This window comes from Peromyscus eremicus, chromosome 4 (assembly GCF_949786415.1).
Source record: "Peromyscus eremicus chromosome 4, PerEre_H2_v1, whole genome shotgun sequence".
Lineage (NCBI taxonomy): Eukaryota > Metazoa > Chordata > Mammalia > Rodentia > Cricetidae > Peromyscus > Peromyscus eremicus.
This window is the reverse complement of record NC_081419.1, coordinates 26,601,820-26,620,467: the sequence shown is the minus strand read 5'-3', so window position 1 is coordinate 26,620,467 and position 18,648 is coordinate 26,601,820.

The following is an 18,648-nucleotide window of genomic DNA, read 5'->3' as shown; positions in this document are numbered from 1 at the left end:
GAGTCAGAATACAACTTTCCCAAGGCATTTCTCTACCACCATTTGTGGGACATAGAGATAAAACTCAGTCAGGGTTGAGTGGTAGGATATCTACCTGCTCTGCAATCACCTGGCCCTACAGCTGATTTTTTACTGGGTTGTACAAACCTAGACAAAATGAGAGATGCTAGAGAAAATATCATCAGCTATTAACTTATCAAAAAAAAAAAAAAAAAAAAAAAAAAAAAAAAAAAAAGACTAGATCCTTCTTCCCAGATGTGAAACTGTGCTGAGTTTCAGCATTCAACTCTTGGCTCTTTATGTCCTTTCCTCAAGTGAGAAATTTCTGAGAACTGTAGTAGCCCTTTCTGTACAGCTAGCTCCCAGGAATCTAATTTCCACTTAAAGATAATTCTCTAACACAAGGAATTTGATAAGATTCTTAGTTACACATACTGTTGAAAACTAAAAGGCTAAGGATATAAGGATATATATAAACTTTTATTGATTCTTTGTGGTTTTCACATCCTGCATCTGGATCCCATCCTTCTCCCCATCGCCCCCATCCACCCCTCATTCACCCTCCAACCTTACAACTTCTCCAAAGCAAAACAAAATTTGAAAAAATAAAAACAAACCACAAACCAACCAAACATACAAAGCAGAATAAGAAACAAGAAAGAAAACAAACAGACAAGAATATCATTGTGGAAGCTGTGGTGTGGCCCAGTGAGTCACAGACACATTTTACCTTTTAGTTTCTTCATCTTCATTTATAAGTATTTACTGCCTAGAGTCATGGGTGTGGTTCAAGGACTCTGTGGGCTCTCACCAGGGCTTCCTGCAGACTTCCTGCTTTTGACCTTTGTCATGGAGATCTTGCGGTTTTGGATCTGTAGGTTTGACTCCTTCTTATGCTCTAACAGTTCATAGATGAGGTGAATGTTGAATGGATCAATTCATAGCTCCAGTCATGGACTGGTCAGCCTGCTAGCTTTCCTCCATTGTCACCCCCCACCCCACCCCCACACACCCTCCAGCACTGCTGCACGTCTGGGGGGGGAGGGGGGGTATCCACCAACCCCACAGTTCCCCAGAGTTTTCTTGAGTGAGAGTAGCAGGAAATATTAAATAGAAGGATTTAGAGTGTGGAGATGAACAGAAAATAAAGGATAGCCTCATGGGCCTGGAAACCATTCCAACCTAGTTCAGACTGTCTCTGCCCTAAGGTATTTATAGAAAGGCCAAGGGGTAGAGCAAAAGACCTCCCCCAAGCACAGCCAAGTGCAGACCATCTCAGACACCTGCACTCAGGCTTGTGGTCCAATCATCCTCTCTACGCAGACCTGCTGGGTAAAGCCACTAGGAACCTGAAAATGGGCTCCCATACACATCCAAGGCTTGTCTGTTCTCCTGCTCTCAGGCCTTCAGGACTGGCTCACTCACACCCACCATGGAGGGCCAGCTCCACTGTTTTGCCCAGATGAGGTGCAGATCCCTGTCTCTCAATTATTGTAGGAAACATAAGGTGGTGGGGTAGAGTTAAGCTCTTCTACTCTTATGCTCTCAGTGTTAGAATTCTGCCCTCACTCCAGCTTCATGATGGCACATGTGCAGTTGAGGAGCTAGACAAGGGGTCTTGGGTCATATGTCATCAGTGTGCACTGGTGACTACATGAGTGCAGTGTGGTCACGCATTCAGCGCATGCATAGTGTACCTCCTTAAGCCTGCCTGTGCATGTTCACTGGGAACCCTTAAAAGGCTGGACACAGACCCCACCCTCTCTCTCTGTTCTGCTCTGTCTCTTCCCCCACCACCTTTCCCTCTCTGCACGTGCTCCTTTCCCAGGCCTGGTTCTTCTCCCCCCTACCCCTCTTCCTCTTAATAAAGCTCTGAAACTAATACTGGGTTCTGTTGTGACAGTGACCTTTCTGCATAGTAACCAGCTCTATTTATCTTTCATTTCATTGGTGCCATGACTCCGATAGGCCATTCTAGCACTGCATCTGGGGCTCAGCATGGGAAACCTATACTGTGGTTCATTGGACCTGTGACTGCTCGCTCTGCTTTTTCATTTGTCCAACCTCTGGACCTCTCCACAAACACCACACATGCCTCCAAGACTGGTGAGTCTACCATCATTTCCTCCGACTGTAGCCTGAGCTATATTCCTTGAGCTGGACCCCTGGTGGTTCCTCAGCTGTGTACCATGACACATTCAATCTTGATGAAGTATTGGATGCTGTCTAGGCCCCCGGGGGTCCTATAGTATGTACACCCCACCCCTTACCCTTATCATGACAGCAGTTTGGGTAATTTGTGCTGTTAATGCCAGTCCACAGACTGCCTATTCTCAAGGACACTTAAAAGAGGAGCCTTGGGATCCTGTTTGTTATTTTATTTTTTCTCTCTTGGTTGCAGCCATGGGACATGGGGGCTTCCTTCTCATGGTTCCATTCCTCCTCTGACAAATGCCTTAAATATCTGCAGATACTAGTAAATTTGGCCACATAAAGAGTGATTCAACCCTGAAATTTCACGGGAATTATCTAACTTCTGCCAGCGAATGGGCAAATGAAAAGTTACCTTATTCCCAAGGTTTATACTGAAGCTCTGAACCCTTTTCCCTCTCCATTTCTGATTCTTTCTTTGCCATGTGCAACCACTTCTGCTTGTCTGACTTCTGCTCTGCTCTCAGTATCGGGCTGGCCACTTCTGCCTGTCTGACTTCTGCTCTGCTCTCAGTACTGGGCTGGCCACTTCTGCCCTACCCTGGCCCTCACCTTAACTCCTCCCACTCTTTCTCAAACTGCCCTGAGAAACACAGAAGGGTCTGAAAGTGGGCTAGGATGCATGCAAATAAGTTTATGATCAGGACCTACATGGGGATCACAGTAATCAGGATGGCTCTTTAGCCAGAGATTAGTTTACAACCTGCCTCCTGGCAGGTCTTCCTAAAGCTGTCCCCAAGCCAACAACAACAAAAACAAAATTCAAGACTCATAATAAAATCCACCTCTTGTTTCCCAGAGCTCCCTGACCTTAGGGCTAAAACTTAAGCATCTGGAGAGCAAGGCTCCTGACCCCACAGGCAGAAGTTTCAGCTGTGGCATTTTAAGGTGTACTATGGGAGAAATAAAAAAGCCCAAGAGCAAAATTGCCAAATGCTGGCACACACTGTATGACGGGCTCCCGAAAGCTGCTGGGTCCCTGTTTTAAGGGGAGGCGGGGGAGAAAAGCCATGCATGCAGACTAGTGCGTGCCCTGCCAGGTCATCAACTGAGCCTTGTTCAAAGTGCCACCTAGAGAGACAACTGGTCAGCTGACTGCACCCAGGCACCAAGGGGCATGGGAGCATCAAACTAAGACCTCCATCAGACCTCTAGGCTTGTCCCTAATTCCAAAAGAATGAGTTCTTATCCCACAAGTTTTTTTTCTTCCCAGTTCTCTCTTCTAATTAACTGCTCAGCTAATTGTTACAGGACCACCACAGAGCTGGAGTCCAGGGATCATCAAGTAAGGAATAGTAACAGTTCAAAGATATTTACACCCCTCCCCAGACGCTCTGCAAAAACAGACTTTAATATAACCATCTATTACTGTTAAATGCTCTCAACAACTGATCACCTGTGTCTCCTGGATGCTAAACTAGTAAAGGAAACAGGTGCCTTAAATGATCTGTCTCTGATAAAGCTTATCTCAGGTTAAAAAATTAAAAACATATTCCAATCTCTCTGTCTCTCTCATTAATACTAACCAATATAAGCAGAGTACCAAACACTACAATGGTCATCAGCCCAAGACTTTAATTTTCTTATATGTTCAAAAATTTCCCCAAACTCCCGAAACCAGCTTAAATCCATCTGGACAGGTCGGGTCTACTTCAAGATAAGTGCCAAACCCAACCCTTCCTGGTCTTGGGACCTCTGTATATCACCCTGGAAACTCCTTCATAATAATAATTCTTCTAAGCTTTTCTCTGTCTCACCAGCATCCTGTCAGACACAAAAGCAGCCAGAGTGCCAAGCCAAGAAAGATGAACAGCTCCTGGGCAGCCGATTACAGCCCACCATCCCAGGATGCCTGTCTACCATGGAAGCCCCCTTCCCTACCCACACTCCCAAGAGCCAACTGATGCCCACCAAGTCAGCTGTAAGCAGTTTTTCTGGGAGAAATGAAGCCCCTATTCCTTTTTCACTCGCTTTTTTATAATAAGCAAAAAGTTTGAATGTTAGAATTCTGCCATGCTCCAGCTGCATGACTGCACATGCACAGTTCAGGAGCCAGAGAAGGGCTCTTGTGTCTTATGTCATCAGTGTGCACTGGTGACTGTGTGTGCGTGGCATGGTCATGCAATCAGCGCATGCATGCTGTAGCTCAGTAAGCCCGCCTGTGCATGTTCACAAGGAACCCTTAAAAAGCCAAAGGTAGACCCTACTATTTCTCTCTCTGTTCAGTTCACCCCCCTACCATCTTTCTCTTTGCCTCCCCACATGCTGTGCTGTGCTCTTTCCCAGGCCTGGTTCTCCCCTACTTCTTCCTAATAAAGCTCGCTGCTACCAGGTAGCGTGGTTGTGGTTGTGGCTCGTGACATTTTTGCATGGTAACCAGCGCCATCATCAGCGCCATTTATCATTCATTTCACTCAGGGCTGGCTCACCTGCACCCCTGACACCAGGGTCAGCTCCAGTATACTGCTGAGGTGGAATGTAAGGCCTGATCTCCCATGTGATGCAGCTGATGAGGTACAAAGATATTTCTCCATCTCTCTTGATCCCAAGGCCAGCTCTCTCCCCTGCCATGGGTAGCAAGGGGTTAGGGTGGGAAAACATCTCTCCTTCATCCATGCCACCTCATGGCAGGCAAAGGGAGTAGGGTCAGCTCTTCTGCACTCAGGCCCTCAGGACCAGCTCACCTGTGTCTCGCATATCACAGTCATCTCTAGTGTGCCGCCCAGATGAGGTGTAAGCCCGTGGTACAGGGTGGAACCATCTTTCCCAAGTACATGGGGGCGGGGCAGCTCTCCCACTGTAGTATCCTGTGAGGGGAAGGGCTAGCCATGCCAGCGCCAGTGAGGGGCTTGGCCAGCTCAGCACAGTCCTTGGGTTTCAACCGGAGTGGTTCCTGTGATCCTTTGTGGTAACTCAGGCCATGGACATCAGCACAGACCCAGCTGCAGCAGGACCAGGGACCTAGACATGGCCCTCAGCAGCAGCTCAGGCCTGGACTTACTATGGTCCCAGGTGATGGCAAAAGCCCCTAGATCAGTTCGGCCACTGCAGTGACTTGGACCTTGGGACACCAACTTGGTCTCAGGTGGCTGACCAGATCCCAGGCATCTGCATGGCCCTAGGTGGCAACAAGAGCCACAAATGTCAACTTAGACCAGGGTTATGGTAGGACCATGGACTCAGACATGGTACTAGGAAACAACCCGGGCTCAGATGTCACCATGGCCCCAGGTGGAAGTTCAGGCCACTAGATTTGACATGGCTTCCACGGCAGTGTGTTCCTTCAACACTAACATGTACTCAGGCAGCAACCCTGTTCCCGGCATTGGCATGGCCCTTGGTGGTATTAGGAGCCATGAACATGAATGCAACCTTTGCTGTGGTAGGGCCACAGACTTAGACATGGCCTTCAGCAGCAGTCCAGGCCTGGATGAATGGCCCCAAGTGACAGTGCTGGCCACTCAAGCCAGCATGGTCTGGGATCAGCACAGCCCTCAGACACCAACATGGTCACAAGTTTCATCCTAAACCCTGGACATCCTTGTGGCCTTTGGTGGCAGCAAGAGCCATTGGGCATCAATATGGCCCCCAGCTGTAGTAGGATCCTGGGTCCAGACATAGTCCTTGGTAGCAGTCTGGGCCCTGATGTTATCACAGCCCAGGGGGGAGCACAGGCCACTCAGATTGTCATGGCCCTTGCAGCAGCATGGCCCTTGGATACAAATATGACCCCAGGTGGTATCCCAGACTACAGGCCTCTGCATGACCCTTAGTGGTGACAGGAGCCATAGACCTCTTCTCAGGCCCCCTTGGCTGCTTTAAGGCCTTGGACAAGACTAGCCTTTGACTATAGTTCAGGCCCAGACAGGAAATAGAGTCTTCTTAATGCTAATCTACAAAGTCCAGAACAAAAGGATTTTAGTTCAGGATCCATATATGTGGTCAAAATTGCATTAAATTGGTCAATAATTACTTTTCAGGAAAACTAGTGATTTAGAACACATTTGTACATATCTCTGTACTTGCAAGAAATTCTACAAATGGTGTAGCAAAAATTCTTCTTCTTTCTTTTTTTTCTTTTTTTTTTTTTTTTTTTTTGGTTTTTCGAGACAGGGTTTCTCTGTGTAGCTTTGCGCCTTTCCTGGGACTCACTTGGTAGTCCAGGCTGGCCTCGAACTCACAGAGATCTGCCTGGCTCTGCCTCCCGAGTGCTGGGATTAAAGGCGTGCGCCACCACCGCCCGGCAAATTCTTCTTTTCTATTCAGAAAAGAAGATAGAGAACAGAAGGTGAAATGTGAAGAAAAATAATTGAAGAAGAGTAAATAGACTGCTTAAAAGAAAGTTTTACTCAATGGTGACCTAATGAAGAAAAACTTTATTTGAATTAAGTAAGAGGCAATAAGTAGGCCAATTAAAAATTATTGATTTTCTTACATTTCAGGTGAAAGAGAAATGATTAAAAATATATTGAAAATAGATATTATAAAATTCTCTTTTTACTGCAACTTTTGATTATAGTATTAGATATTCAATTTTAAATAATAACAAGGCATAGAAAGCTTTTAGATTATCTGAGACAAATGACAGAACAACTTGAAGGAATAAGAGGACAGTAGGATGCCTAATACAAAGAAAAGTAAAAGTATTAAATCTTTTCTAAACAATAATATATACACAGAAATATTTATTAAAATATAGTGCTATCAGAAAGCTAAAATACCTAGGCATAAAAAAACAATGAAAAAGTCTATAAAGAGCAAAATGTCTTTAAACATATATAATACTACGTTAAATGATAAAATTGTAGGACATATGTCAAAAGGAAACTCAGAGCTTCTTATATGTAAATTCACACTAATGATAGTAATCTAAAAAAATCACTGATATTACAATTAAAATAGACATGGAATTTTTCTTATTCTAAAATTTTGCTCATTTGTGTGGAAAATACAAGTCATAATTTATTCATAATAATACCATGTTTTTTTTTTACAAAAAAATGTATAATATGTATTTTATACCTTCTATTCTTCTAAATGATATATCTATACTAATTTTTCAAACTAAAGAATATAATAATTATATAGTAAAAATTAGAAACACAAATATGCTCAATGTTTCACAACATACCCAAAGCAGGATAATGAATCCATAAGAACATGCATTTTAGAAATAATGCCTCACAACCACTCAACCTAGACAGATCCTGTATTTTCTTTTCCAGGGTCAAGCCAGGTGAGTCTGCCTTTCCTGCAACCATTTTTACACCTAGATCTAGAAGTGGTCACATGACTGTCCCTGTGGCCTAGTATAACTGCCCCTGTCAGCACTGCAACTCACCTCTTGGCCACGTCTAAGACCCAACCTAATTGATCCCAACCAACAGGCTTCTCACATGCCACTTCCAATCTCTCCAAACAAGAAGACACACCCTTGTCCAAAGACTAGTCTGGTATTTCTGCTGGAACCTCCCTTCTACCATACTCTCCCTAACCCTCAGATCTAGCTTCAAATTCCAGGCTTGAACCAGGATGCACATTGAAAAATCAGGAGGACCACAAATAAATGACTTAATGATGCAGTTCAAACTTTGGAAACGCAATAACAAATGAAATCTAAACTCAGTCAATGACAAGAAGCAATAAAAATCAAAACAGAAATTAATGAAATAAAAACAAAGAAAACAATACAAAGACTCGATGAATCGAAAAGCTGGATTCTATGAGAAGATAAGTAAGACCGATGGATCCTTGGTCCAACTAACTAAATGAAAGAGGGGGTTGATATTAACAGAATCATAAACAAACAGGGAAACATTACAACATAAACCAATGAGATTCAGAATATTATAATGGGACACTTTAAAACCTTGTATTAAGTTGGAAAACCTAGAAGAAGTGGATAGATTTATAGATTCAGCCAAACCACCAAAGTTAAAATAGGAATAAGTCAAGAACTTAAACAGACTCTTTGCAAAAGAAGATATTTAAACAGCAATAAAAAGCCTTACAAATAAAATACACTCTAGGACCACATGATTCCACAGCAGAAATTTAACAGCTTTTCAAAGATCTACAGCCAATGCTACTTAAATTAAAACAAACAAATAAAAAACAACAATCAACAACAAAAGTGAACGAACATTTCCAAACTCCTTCTATGAAGCCTTCTACAATTTCACTGTATTGCAAAAATCAGGTATGACATAACAAAGGAGAAAACCATAGGCCAATATCCATGATGATTGATGCAAACATGCTCAATAAAATACTTGAAATAGAATACAAACATACAACAAAAAGGTTATCTATGATGATGTACAATATAATAAATGTCATAAAACACATAAATGGACTTTAAGGCAAAAATCACATGATCATTTCAATAGATGCAGAAAAAGGCTTTGACAAAATCCAGTATGCCTTCATGATAAATACTAGAGAATGTAGAATTTGAAGGTATGTATCTCAATATAATAAAAGCTATATATGAAGCCGGGCGGTGGTGGCGCACACCTTTAATCCCAGCACTCGGGAGGCAGAGCCAGGCAGATCTCTGTGAGTTCGAGGCCAGCCTGGGCTACCAAGTGAGTTCCAGGAGAGGCACCAAAGCACCAAAGCTACACAGAGAAACCCTGTCTCGGAAAAAAAAAAAAAAAAAACACAACAAAAAAAAAAAAAAAAAATAAAAGCTATATATGAGAAATACAGAGCTAACATCATCATAAATGGAGAAAATTATTGATGCATTCCCACTGAAGTGAGGAACAAGACAGAGCTGTCCACTGTCCCTACTCTTTTTCAATACTGTGCTCAAAGTACTAGTTGGAACAATAAGCAAAAGAAGGTAATTAAACCATACAAACAGGAAAAGAAGAAGTCAAATTATTCCTATTTAAACACAACATAATATTGTGTATTAGAGATCCCAACTTCTATTAGACAACTAGAAACAAATCAATAAGCTCAGAAATGTGGCAGGATGCAGAATCAACTAGCACATGTTTATACACCTAACATAGAGAGAAAGAGATCATGCATACACTCTCATTCACAAAAGCCTCAATAAAAATAAAATATCTACAAGTAACCCTAACCAAGGTAGTGAAGGACCTCTACAATGATAACTTTAAAACTCAGAAGAAAGAGATAAAGACACTACAAAATGGAAAAACATCTCATGCTTATGGATTAGTAGAGTTAATATTGTGAAAGTGACAATTTTTCCAAAGTTAAATGCAGATTCAGTGCAAATCCCAATAAAAACCCCATCTCATTCACCACAGAAATAGAAAAAATAAATAACTATCCTAAAATTACATATAACCCTGAAAGATCCTGTATCGCCAAACCAATACTTATCAAAAAGAATAATGCTCTGGAATTACCACTCCAGATCTCAGGATATATTATGGAGCCATAGTAGTAAACATAATACAGCAATACAGTACAGAAACAAAAAAGATGTTGACCAATAGAACAAAATGGAAGATGGAAACATGAGACCAAGTAACTTCAGCCATTTATTATTTGACGACATTACCAAAAAACATGCTGGAGAAAAGAAAACATCTTCAAGGAATGATGCTAGGAAATCTGAATATCATCATGTAAAAGAGTCAAATTATACCAGCACCTATAACCTTGCACAAAAACTAACTCCAAGTGGATCAAAGACCTAATTGTGAAACAAGAAACATTGAATCTGCTACAAGAAAACATTGGCAGTCATCTATAGCATGTAGGTATAGAAGTTCTAAATAGAACTTCGTTGGCTTATAATTAAGGCCCAAAATTGGCAAGTAAGAATTCAATTGTCAAGTAAGAATGGGAAAGAATCTTCACCATTTATTCATCTGACAGAGGATTAATATCAGAATATATAAAGAACTTTTAAAAAGGGTCAAAAATGACTTATTAAACATAAGTCTAGAAATTAAGGGATGCTGAATAGGAGAAATAGTGGTCTCTCTCTCTCTCTCTGTGTGTGTGTGTGTGTGTGTGTGTGTGTGTGTGTGTGCATGAAATAACAACTAAGGAAAAAAGAGGCCATCCATTTGAACAACAGGAAGTAGGAAACATAAGAAGTTTTAGAAGGAGGAAAGGGAAAGAGAAAGGTGTATTTTATTATACTATCCAAACTAAAATAAAACGTTAAATAGGGGTGGTGGTGGGAAATGAGCAGAGAGTTCTCAGAAGAAGAAAATAAATGGCTGCAATATATTCTAAGAACTCTTCATCATCCCTAGAAATTAGGAAAATTCAAATTAAAGCAACTTTGAGAATTCATTTTGTAGCACAGAAAATTAGAACAAAACAACCAAAACCAAATGCAAGAGGGGTTGTGGAGCAAAGGGGGCCCTCATCCACTGTAGACAGAATCTCAGCTGGTCCATCCACTCTGATAATCAGTGTGAAAAAAAAATCTTTAAAAATGCTACAAATAAACCTACCGTAAGACCCATCTTTACCACTCTCTAGAATATGCCCAAAGGATTTATTGCACTGCTGCCACAGCCTCTATGCGTCCATATAGTATATCAGTTCTGTTGGTTTTGTAAGACCCTCTTTACTTGGAGATACTAACCACCTCCCTTTTACAATATATCTGCTATGAGCCCATGTGAGCCCTGTTTAGCTGATTCGGTGCACCCCCATGTTCTCCTGGTATCCTCCATCCCCTCTGACTGCTAAAATCACTTCCCCCCTTCTTCTGTGGGGTTCTCTGCGAGCTCCGAGGAGAGGGACGGGGTGTAGACTGAGACTGAACCAGCCATCTTTTGTAGCCAAGTAAGGCTTACAGTGGTGAGACTGGGTTCCCTTTAGCTGTTTGACAAAGAGGTCCTGTGGAGATCCCTAAACAACCCAGGCTGACACCAGGACAAAAGGTTGTCTTCTGAAAACTGACAGCAAGGCCCCATCACCCAAGAGCAACATCCACGCAGCTTCTTTAACTTTCAATATTCATAGCATGTCTTAAAATAATCATTAAACCCTGTAAGATGGAACATTGCAAGCCATATCCAAGCTGTAGCTCCTGGAAGTATTTTGCTGCCACTAAATTAAAGCCCCATCAAAAAGACCCCCAGCTTTCCCCCTTAAAATGCCCTCACCCTGGCTCAAATGATCAAATAATTATCAAATATACTCTAAGAAAGAATGTTATCTTTGTACTTCACTCCCTGATTAGTGATTTCCTGGTCAGTGGATGGAGAACAGGTTCTTACTGAAACTTAACAAAATTGCTATATTACTAAATTAATAAAAATATTAAAAAAGTCATAAAAAAGCATTTAACTGTCAGAAATCAGAGTGGAAAACTGGTTTATAAACAGAAGCAAAATAAATATTATAACGCGAGGTTTTGGACTTTGGAGTTAAAGAAAAATCATCTGTAAAATTTAATTTTTCTTTTGGTTTGTCATGGAAAGGAACAAATATTTTAATGCTTTTCCCTGTGCTGTCTGGGGCATTTCAGAGATGGTTTTCTTTTTAGGACGTGTCAAAGGTACACTGAATTCAAACAACTTGTACTTTTCCAGACCTAATATCTAATTTGAAAAGGAAAGCTCAATGTCTTTGAGGGAATACAGAATAACTGGCAAAGAGGAAATGTTCCGTCTACTAAGTCACCATGACAAGAGAACATTTAAAGGCAACACAGGAAGTGTGCTAAAGGTGTAGGACTACAGAGATACCACATTTATGGAGAAAGAATTTTCTCAACAGTCAAGTGAATTATTACTTTGATATAAAGTAGAGAAATATTTTGATAAAATGCAAATTCTTGGTTTCTAAATAGTCTAGATAAGCTGACAAAGAATTAACACTCATAATGTAGTTGAAGACATTCATCAATAAACCAAGGAATAAAACCTATATTAAAATGACATGAAATTTGCTAAAGTTTCATCATTTTCAGACTTTATAGACTTGAACATTACATCCCAGAATGACTTAAATAAAATATGTGTTATTCAGGCTTTCTCTAGGAGTAGGTAGGCTCTTTGTAGTCTAAAGCATTTCAGGCAGTTCACTTCTTGAGGACAGGAATTCACTTATGGTCTGAGATGTCAAATTTAAACACACACATATATATATATATATATATATATATATATATATATATATATATATATATATTTGTATTTACATAAGCAGGCAACTTATTCATAAGTGATCCTACAAATATATAATTAAATAATTTTAAGCTCCATTTTCTAATAAGTTAAATGTTCAAAGTCATAACTGTTTACTAAAAAACAAACAAACAAAAAACTTCTAAAGGAATTTGGTCCAGAAAACAAAAACAATTGGCAGCTTAGGCTTTAAGACAAAAACTACTTGTCTTCCATGAAATTCAGAGAGTAAAAGTGATATTACTTGATGAGTACTACATTTAGGATCATGTCAACCTTTTATGTAGGTTATTACTTTTAGTCAAAGTAAAAAAATTGCCTGGAATCTTCAGGTGTATTGCTGCCAATGGTGGGGTGGGGGTTAGAGCAATGTAGCTCTCATGTGCCCTGTTAATATACCAACTCACATTCATACAGCCTTAGATTTCATCAATATGTTACAGTGGGAGCATCTTTTACATTATTATTTTAATTTCCTCAGTGTAATCAAGTTTCTTACCATGACTGAGAGCTCAATCTTGTCTATAGTGTATAAAAATGGAAAGCATAATGTCTATAAATGTAAACTTAAATTATGCCTTGCAATCAGGGTCTATATTGTGGAACCTAGGTTAAATGTATTTAGTTCAACTCAATTAATGAACAGTATTATTTAAAATTTCCCTGAAAACAAAGCATAGAATGAATTTATATATTTTAAACCATATATGAAAATTATATGTCAAAGGTCAAAAATACTGATATTGATGGTAAAGTCAATCAAGGCTTGCTCCTGAGTGGCACACCAGAGACTTGATGCCCAGACTATTCTCTGATTCTGCCATTTAGTTTAGAAGTGTTGCCTCAGTTTTCCAACCTTTACAACAATGTTATTTATTGAACACATTGATGCTGTAAAATTGCTTAGACTAGAACTTGACCCACAGTACATTTTTCAATTCCTGTCTAATTTGGCAAGATATGAACTTTTCATGCTAATGTTTTTTTCACTAAATATGTATTTAAAAATTACTGGGATTTTTGGAAGGTGCAAGAGTGTCTTTAGGACTGTAAGTTTGTCTGTATTTTGACTTACTGGGGAAAGCAAACAGTAACATGCTGATTTTATTTCTCTTTCAGTCTATGCCAATATTATCTTTTAATTTTTGTAAAACTGTTTATAGACAATTCAAAGTCCACTTAGTAACAAGGGAGAGCTGAGCAAAAGTGCTTTGTTATGTAGTTGCAAGTTGTTGGGACTTTCATCAGTCTCTGATATTTCAGCTCAGGGAAACTTTTTAGGTTCTTTGGTGTTCTTTTAGTACAAAGACATATAATTCGATCTTTAGTTCCTGACAGATCACTTAGCCACAATTACTTTAGCTTTAGACTGTGTATCTCTTTTCTGTTGAAACATATTCTTGCATTTTCATAAACACATTTTCCTTTTTGTCATTAATTTTAGAATTGTCTTGTTAACAGTTATAATACAGTCCCAAGAAGATTTTAATATCTATGACATTTTACTTTAAAGTCTTAGAAGAATTTTGATTGTGTGCATTTATTTTTTTCTAAAGAACCATATTCTAATTCCTGCTTACTAAAATCTACACATTACATTTCATGGATGTCTTTGCAAAATTATAATTTGGGCTTGTATAAACATTTTTATGATTGTTGGTAAGATGATCCTTAACTGTTTATTTCCAAGTTTTGCTATTTTAGGCAATGTTTCTCCTACTATTGCCAAACTGTTGTCTGTATTGTGGAGAAAACTTATGAGAAAAATGCTTTCCCATAATTTCTTCTCTCTCTGCCTTTTATTTTTATTTCATGATTTTTTCATATGACAAGAATTTCTAAAGCAATATTTAAAATTATATTCACATAAAAGCATGTTTGATTCTAGTGCTTCACAAGAAATGCTGAGTGTGCTAGTATTTCAGACAAAAAGTCAAAGAAATCTACTATTTTGTAGTGGAATTTATTTTTTCAAAGCTTGTTATTAAATTGTATCTTGTCTTTTATTTATCCCTTTTTTAGTTTAGTCTTTTAAAAAGATTGCTTGTTTTTAACCAGTTTCACATATCTATTTAATTTATACTGATGATTCTCACTCAAGTCTCTTATTGTCTCCTTTCTATCCCTGTATACTTTCCCCTTCCTACAAATCTCTTTCTTACGTTCATGTCTAGTTTTGTTTAACCAGGGAAGTCTGTGTGACCACGGGTTTGAGGCTACTTACTGGAATCTAATGGGGTCAACTGTTCATATTAAACAAAGATAATTGCACTCCCCCTTACAACTATCAGTAGTCATTAATTCAGTAGAAAGGGTATGGGCATCCTAAGCATCTCCTCCATTCATTATTTACTGTTGACAGGGTTTGTTTTGTTAGAGCCAGTGAAAGTAACTACATTTGCATTTACTTAATGATTGCAATGGTTGTGTCCTATCAAGAGGATGGCATTTTAATGCTCATCTCTTTATATTCGAGCTCTTTCATTCTTCCTATCTCACTTCTTCATCTTCCCTGAACTTCAGAGGGAGTTGAATAAGTATGTTGCTTAGGCTATTCATCCAGCTATCATTATTTTTCAACATATTGAACAGGCATGCTTCTATGCATTTACTACTATTCACTACAAGACACGTCTCTAATCAAAGCTGAGAATAGCTTTTATGTATGGCTATTTATTAACAATTATTTACAAAGCAGGTTGACTCTATGCCAATATAACTAAACAACACTAATAAGTTCTTACCTTTGCTCTTATTCATGCCCAGGCATGGGTTGTTGATTGTGCTTATACTAATAGTCATGTACTCTCTCCTGTGGGTTAAGTTCTAAACCTAATCAGAGGGCAGTTGGTTACCCCAGAACAGTCATGCCACTGTTGCACAGATAAGAACATCTTGCTTGCTAGGACAGTTTTCTATTCCTTAGGGTAAACAGATAGGTAAGATGCTTTTTTTTCCCCACTAGCAACCTGAATACTCAGTTATCTTTTGCCACTTTGAAACCTAACCAGCAAGGAGGATGTGTTCTGTTTAGTTCAAGCTTGCTTTCTTTAGATCTTGCAAGGGAAGCATGGTGTCTTCACAAATATGATTTTATCCTCTAATGATTGTGGGCACCCAAAAAGACTGACCACACTCTATATTGTTTTTGGAGTCCTTAGGATCTCCATCAAACCCCTATGGTGGTATTATATACTCTGTACTGAGAATAATAAGTACGCATTTTGTTTTCTCCTTGTGTCTGTTGATGTGCAGAATCAGTGTTCAACTACTTACCTTTAAAAATTCTGTTTTCTTAGAATGTACTTGCCTCTACTGTGATGGATGATGACAAAGAGATAATGCAAAGAGGAACTGTGGATAAAGAGGTCTGTGAGCTGGCATGATTGATTGGGAAGGGAAGTGTATCTTTCTAAGTTAGTTGCACAGAAGTAGGAGTCTATGTCGGGAAAGCCGTTTCTCTGAGCTCTCTTTCTGACTCTTGGAACACAGGCAGACAGAGAAGCCTAATTTTCTTAGCCATAAACCCAGGAAGATAGATTTTTGGACAGGAATTAAAGGTTTTACTATACAAATTCAAAGCACAGTATTAATCTCTAAACATTTCACAGTGTTCTTGAATGCAAAATGTCAGTAGTTATGTCAAGAGCAGCAAATAATTTCTTCAAGAAGATACGTCTAAATATCTTTTAAACTTTGTTCCCTCCTGTCTAATCATCAATATCTAATGTTAAAGAGAAATGAAGTATCAAATAGAAGAATTAAAAATAAACAAATATAATTTACAACAATGCTTTAATTTTCCCTTTAGTTATATATATATTTATCTGTTTGATCAAATGAACTTTAATGTATACTGTTTCACAATCTCTGGAAGCAGTGAAACCAAATTATACAGAAGAAGTTCAGATGGAAATACAGTGATAATGTTCTACTAAGGTTTGGTTTGGGGGAACATGTTCTAATGCTAATAATTATAATTCTGGACACAAGAATGCTATTTTATTTTTCTCATAATTCTCTACTTTGTCTCCCTCATAGCAAGAGCAGTCTTTTAAACCTTTTGCCTCAAATTATTTTTACGCATGGTTTTAATAACAGGTTGTGTCTATGTTTGGGTAAGAATAGTAGAGGCATCCCTTGGTATTCAGAAGATATTAGTACTAAAACTCCTACTGATGCCAAAACCCATGGCTTTTTGAATGCCTTATGTAGAGCATTTTATTATTTGCATACAGCTTCTGTACATGGTTTTATATATATATATCTATATATATATATATACATACATATACTATCAGTTATTTCTAGACTACACAGAGTGTGAAATAGACATAAAGATTATGTAAATAGTTGCCAAAATCTATTCTTTAAGATATGATGAACAAAAAGGTCTACCAATGTTAAGTACAAGTTTTTTTCAAATAATTTTCACCATTGGTTTATTCTGCAAGTGAACATAAGCAAGGGGAGGCTCCCTGTGTCTTAACCTCTATCAAGGTTATTTGTGCAACTTTCTGCATGTATGTTCATACATATGTGCATATGTACTATATACACATCTGTGTATTTTAAAATTTAGACAGTATCTTTAGTTTTATTCTGCTCAATATTATTTGCATTCTCGTGATGAAAACAATAAGAACAGAAGTTAACTTCTACTTTAAAAACCTTACAACAAGACTCCCCTGGGGATTGATGTGGATTGAGTATCAGCATTCAAAATGTCGTAGTGGAGAAAAAGCATTCCCTGTATTTATTAAGCCTAGTAAACTATGCCCTTGGGAAACAAAAGATACCTTTGGTTAATTTCAGTCTCCTAGTACTGTATTTCAATTCCCTCTCCCTCTCCATCTGTGAATTCAAAGAAAGGTATCCTCCCTTCCTTTCTTTAATAATGCTTTACAATATCTGCAGTGGAGATATTTGTAGCTATGAATTACTTCAATAGAACTTTTCCCATTGTGTCCTGAACCATTTCTGATATTTCCTGAATTGTTTGTGCTCTCTGAGATAATCTGCATATCTTTCCGTTGCCTGCATGTTATATTAACATTTTCCCTATCATTACCTAGTGTGGTGTTGCAATGTGATTTAAAACAGGCTTTTTATTCATCGTGAAAGCTAAGGAATCAGCAGGAAAGAAGAAGGAGCTAGAAGGATTTTTAATGTTTTCTTTCTATCTGAACAACACAAATTTAGGTGTCACAGGATTATTTTCCCAAGTAAAAGTAGTCTGAGGTTGTAAAGATCAACATTTCAGTTTTTCCACGCCAATAAGCATTTATTTATGTAGTACTTTTCAAGTTTCTCATCATTTCCCTCATTTGCTTACAGTTTAAAAAAATTACTAGTAACTGGAAATAGGACACGGAGATCCAGGAAATGTAATTTGGCAATAAATGCTGTTTTCGAAGTACACTGCATGGTTTGTGGATAAATATTTCTTTAATGTGTGTAATTACTGGATCAGCAGAATAAATGTGGTCATGTCCTTGTAATTAATACATTGTCAAAAGTTCATTTAAGTATAATAATTTTACTGGGAAAGTGCTGTCTATGTGTTTCCTGCAATAATTTGTTAAATTAAGTGCAATAAATATAAAACTACCCTTAAGAGTATCTTTTGAAGCTCCTTTTCACTACATGTTAAATAAAGCTTTTCAAACTTCCTTGCAAGCAGTCTCCCTTACTTTAGTCCACATTTGTTCACCAAAAAGTCACAATAGGCTTTTCTATAAATTAAGCTTTTCTGTAAAGAATTATATTTTAAAATAAATTCTAGCTTAGGTTGACAAATATTTATTCATGAATTATAAAAAACTACCAGTTGGCCTTGCCCTTAATATCTGGCAGAGCTAAGTAAGGCCTGCAACTTCTGTGCCGAGCTGATCATTTACTTGTAGAAGAAAGCCATTGCTACACAGAACTGTAGGGCTGAAAGATCTGCAGCTCCATGTTGCCTCTTCATTTCATGGTTTTGCCATATTGCTCCAAGGTGTTGGTGCAAGGCTGCTCAGACCCTGATCACAGAAACAGACTGTGCACCCGGGGCATGTGACGAATTAAAAGTACTTTCTTTAAGATCTTCTATCCAACAGGCTAGGAAATAGGATTTTAGGGGTATTTGACATTTTACCTGTTTCAGACCTGTAGCTGAAAGTTTTATAAGTAAAAGGCAGAAAGGAAAAAAAAAAAAAAGATAGTCGAGATGATCAAGAATAAAGTGTAGTGTAAGCAACATACTGCTTTAAATGGCCTGAACTAGCAAAGACCTTTGGCTTTTCATTCAAGTAAA